The sequence below is a fragment of the Arachis stenosperma genome, chromosome 1, assembly GCF_014773155.1.
Source record: "Arachis stenosperma cultivar V10309 chromosome 1, arast.V10309.gnm1.PFL2, whole genome shotgun sequence".
Taxonomy (NCBI): Eukaryota; Viridiplantae; Streptophyta; class Magnoliopsida; order Fabales; family Fabaceae; genus Arachis; species Arachis stenosperma.
The window spans coordinates 90,938,928-90,944,152 of NC_080377.1; the positions used below are offsets into that span (position 1 = coordinate 90,938,928).

General features: G+C 37.9%; 1 non-coding gene across 1 annotated transcript; it reads left to right on the forward strand.

The window, feature by feature from the left end:
* Positions 1-242: 242 nt before the first annotated feature.
* Positions 243-350, forward strand: LOC130954066 (small nucleolar RNA R71). Its single transcript, XR_009076167.1, has one exon. It is a non-coding gene; the product is annotated as a small nucleolar RNA R71 (small nucleolar RNA).
* The last annotated feature ends 4,875 nt before the right edge of the window (positions 351-5,225 follow it).

Below are 5,225 nucleotides of genomic sequence, written 5' to 3' on the forward strand. Positions count from 1 at the left end.
TAGGCCAATATGGCATTCAGAGTATCAATTTCAAGAACTCCTTTCTTCTGATTCGTCCCATTGTTCACAGGATTCCTTTCAGAAGTGTACATAAATTGGTTATTTGCAACCATTTCAATGAGTTCTTGAGCTTCTGGAGGCGTCTTATTCAGATGAAGAGATCATCCAGCAGAGCTGTCCAATGACATCTTGGACAGTTCAGACAGACCATCATAAAAGATACCTATGATGCTCCATTCAGAAAGCATGTCAGAGGGACACTTTCTGATCAATTGTTTGTATCTTTCCCAAACTTCATAGAGGGATTCACCTTCCTTCTGTCTGAAGGTTTAGACTTCCACTCTAAGCTTACTCAATTTTTGAGGTGGAAAGAACTTTGCCAAGAAGGCATTGACTAGCTTTTCCCAAGAGTTCAGGCTTTCTTTAGGTTGTGAGTCCAACCATATCCTAGCTTTGTCTATTACAGCAAAAGGGAATAGCATATGTCTGTAGACTTCAGGGTCAACCCCATTGGTCTTGACAGTGTCACATATTTGCAAGAATTCAGTGTCCATGGAACTTGCAATTCTGTTGCATTAGAGAAACTAATTGAGGCTTAAGCTCAAAGTTGTTTGCTCCAATGGCAGGGATAGAGATGCTTCTCCCATAGAAATTGGGAGTAGGTGCAGTAAAGTCACAGTATAGAGATTCCTTGAGGTGTCAGAGGAAAAGAAAAATAGAAGGAAGAGGTAGAAGAATTCGAACTTATCAAGAAAGATAGAGTTCTAATTGTGCATTGAGGAGGAGTGTTAGTCCAAAAATAGAAGGATGTGAGCAGAGGGGAAGAAATTTTCGAAAATTAAAGTGAATTAATTAAAAGAAATTTTGAAAAATAGTAAATTATTTTCGAAAAATAAGATTGGGAAAGAAATAAAGTGATTTTTGAAAAAGATTTTGAAATTAGAAATCAAAAAGATATGATTGAAAACTATTTTGAAAAAGATCTGATTAAGAAGATATGATTGAAAAGTTATGGTTTTAAAAAGATATGACTGAGAAGATATGATTTGAAAAACAATTTAAAAAAAAATTTGATTTTGAAAATTAATAACTTGGCTAACAAGAAATTTGAAAGGCATGATTCAGACATTAAACCTTTCTCAACAGAAAAAGCAACATACTTGAAATGTTGAATCAAATCATTAATTGTTAGTAAGTATTTTTGAAAATGGAAAGAAATTGAATTTGAAAATATATGATTGAAAAGATATGATTTGAAAAAGATTTGATTTTGAAAAATTATGAAAACTTGAAAAAAAATTGGCATTAAAAACAAAATCTTCCCTCTTTTATGAATTGCAAACTACTTAAGGAACAGGAGAAGCAAGGGCGTGAACTACAGGAGCTGAAGCACCAGAAGCTTTCTCTTGAAAGTCCAGACAACCCACAAATTGAAGGAGCATCCATCTCCCAAAATAAAGGTTGTTGAGTCCTAATCTTAATTCTGTGATAACTTCTGCTATTATAAATCTATCTTAGGAGTCATATGAGTAGTAGTGATTAGTATTTTTATTTTTATTTTTATCATCTCCAAGTAAGCTAAAATTTATTTTTCTCATCATCATTAAACATGAATAAAATAGCAGATATTTTTAGAATGATAAGGCAATTTTTTTTCGAGTTCTTAAGAAGAAAAATTCAAATTATTTATATGTGGTGGCAACACTTTTTGTCTTCTGAATGAATGCTTAAACAGTGCATATTTTTTATCTTGTTGTTTATGAATGTTAAAACTATTGGCTCTTGAAAGAATCATGAAAAAGATAAATGTTATTGATAATCTGAAAAATCATAAAATTGATTTTTGAAGCAAGAAAAAGCAGTGAAAAACAAGAAAAAAAAAGAAAAAAAAGCCAATAGCCCCTAAAACCAAAAGGCAAGGGTGAAAAAGATCCAAGGCTTTGAGCAACAATGGATAGGAGGACCTAAAGGAATAAAATCCTGGCCTAAGCAGCTAAACCCAACTGTCCCTAACCATGTGCTTGTGGCATGCAGGTCCAAGTGAAAAGCTTGAGACTGAGTGGTTAAAGTCGTGATCCAAAAGAGTGTGCTTAAGAACTCTGGACACCTATAATTGGGGACTTTAGCAAAGCTGAGTCACAATCTGGAAAGGTTCACCCAGTTATGTGTCTGTGGCATTTATGTATCCGGTGGTAATACTGGAAGACAAAGTGCTTAGGGCCACGGCCAAGACTCATAAAGTAGCTGTGTTCAAGAATCAACATACTAAACTAGGAGAATCAGTAACACTATCTAAATTCTGAGTTCCTATGGATGCCAATCATTCTAATCTTCAAGGGATGAAGTGAGAAGCAAAAAGCTACTAGTCCCGCTCATCTAATTAGAAATGAGCTTCATGAAAAACTCTGAGATTGCCCCTTGATCTTCATAGTATCCTATTTTATTCATCTAGTTGCTTGGGGACAAGCAACAGTTTAAGTTTGGTGTTGTGATGAGCGGATATTTTATACGTTTTTTGGGGGTGTTTTAATATAGTTTTTAGTAGGATCTAGCTACTTTTTAGTATATTTTTATTAATTTTTATGCAAAAATCACATTTCTAGACTTTACTATGAGTTTGTGTGTTTTTCTATCATTTCAGGTATTTTCTGGCTGAAATTGAGGGACCTGAGCAAAAATCTAATTCAGAGGCTGATAAAGGACTGCTGATGCTGTTGGATTCTGACCTCCTTGCACTCGAAGTGGACTCTTTGGAGCTACAGAAATCCAAATTTTTTGCTCTTAATTGCGTTGGAAATTAGACATCCAGGGCTTTCCAGCAATATATAATAGTCCATACTTTGCCCAAGTTTAGACGACCTAAACTGACGTTTAACGCCAGCTTTCTACCTTATTCTGGCGTCAAACACCAGAAACAAGTTGCAAAGCAGAGTTAAACACTAGAAATAGGTTACAAACTGGCGTCTAACTCCAAAAATAGTCTATGCACGTGGAAGCTTCAAGGCTCAGCCCCAGCACACACCAAGTGGGCCCCAGAAGTGGATTTCTGCACTATCTATCTTAGTTTACTCATTTTTTGTAAACCTAGGTTACTAGTTGAGTATAAAAACTAGTTTTAGAGATTTATTTTGTACCTCATGACATTTTTACATCTGAATTTGTATCTCTGACGGCATGAGTCTCTAAACCCCATGGTTGGGGGGTGAGGAGCTCTGTTGTGTCTCGATGAATTAATGCAATTATTTTCATTTTCTATTCAATCATGCTTATTTCTATTCTAAGATGTTCATTCACACTTCAACATGATGAATGTGATGATCCGTGACACTCATCACCATTCTCAACCTATGAACATGTGCCTGACAACCACTTCCGTTCTACCTTAGATTGAATGGATGTCTCTTGGGTTCTTGGCTCACAAGTTTGACTGCCTCTCTTGACAACAGAGCATTCAAATTCGTGAGACCAGAGTCTTCGTGGTATAAGCTAGAATCAATTGGCAGCATTCCTGAGATTCGAAAAGTCTAAACCTTGTCTGTGGTATTTTGTGTAGGATCCGGGAATGGATGACTGTGACGAGCTTCAAACTCATGAATGCTAGGAGTGGTGACAGACACAAAAGGATCAATGGATCCTATTCCAACATTAGTGAGAACCAACAGATGATTAGCCATGTACATGGACCCTTTTCACTGAGAGGACAGCTGGTAACCATTGACAACGGTGATCCACCAACATACAGCTTGCCATGGAAGGAGACCTGCGTGCGTGAAGAAGAAGACAGTAGGAAAGCAAAAATTCATAGGACAGAGCATCTCCAAAACTCCAAGCCATTCTCCATTACTGCGTAATAAGTATTCATTTCATGCTCTTTTACTTTTCATAATTAAAATTAAGAAGCCTATTGATATCCTGACTAAGAATAATAAGATAACCATAGCTTGCATCAAGCCGGCAATCTCCGTGGGGTCGACCCTTACTCACGTAAGGTATTACTTGGATGACCCAGTGTACTTGCTAGTTAGTTGTGAAGAATTACATAGTGTGAGTGTAATTTTCGTGCACCAGTGATGGAGGGTAAGGACCTTTATCTTCCCCGTTTCCTCCGGTATTACATGGCCAGGGTCCATGTTAGAGGCACTCTGCCCTTTCCATATTTGATCACTCAGCTAGGCTGCCGAGCTAAGGTGCCTTGGGAGCTCGCAGATGAGAAGCCAACTGCCGCCGACTGCAAGAAAATTATCCCTCACAGTAGGAAGTTCCAAGCTTTGGGCTTCAGGCCGCCTTTCCTCACTGCCTCCACTGAGGCAGCCATATCTTCCGCTGCCCCTTCAGCATTTACTGCCTCAGCTACCACCACTGCACCATCACCTGCTCCCGAGCCTATTTATCACCTCATGCACAGACTCTTCGCATGCCTGGATCGTATTGAGTGTCATAACAAGCAACGCTATGAGCACTTAAAGTTGATAATTCAATCCGGCAGTGACATCCCCTCCGAGCCTGACACACCATCAAAGCCATCTGATGCGGAGGTGGATGATGACTCTCATTTACTACCCCCTTTTAAAAATTTAGTGAACGAGTTCTTTTGGCAAGTGCACCAAAATTATCGCCAAGTAATAACCCACAGTGGAGTGGGATCGTATCCACAGAGATTGGCAAACCCAAGCAGTTTTAATTAATTGATGAATTAGTCAAGCGGATCAATAATTGTGTGAAGTGCAGAATTGTAAATGACATAAATGTAAATGACTAGAATGTAAAGAAAAGCAGTAAAGTGCAGGAATGGAAATTGCAGAATGTAAATTGCTGAATTATAAATGACTTGAATGTAAATAGGAATGGGAAATTGCTGAAGGGAAAATTGAGCTATAAAGAAATGGATAGATAAGAATGGGGGAATTCATTGAGATTGGGAGATGTTGCCTCTTTGGATCAAATCTAGCTTAGATCTTCTTCAATCATGCAACTCACTGACCTCTTGGCAATCATGATTGATTAAGCCCCAATCCCTTGGTGACTCAATCTCTCAGATATTGATCAATAGCCAATTCCTTGGTCTAATTGCTCATAAAGAGAGATATGCTTGGTCCCTGATTATACCACACACCTTTGTAGATCCAGGTAGAGGGGGGATTATATGTCACGTATCTTATCCTCAAAACCCATAATCTACTCAAATGAAAGAAGGGATTTCAAGCATGGTTTCATATTTCCTTTCC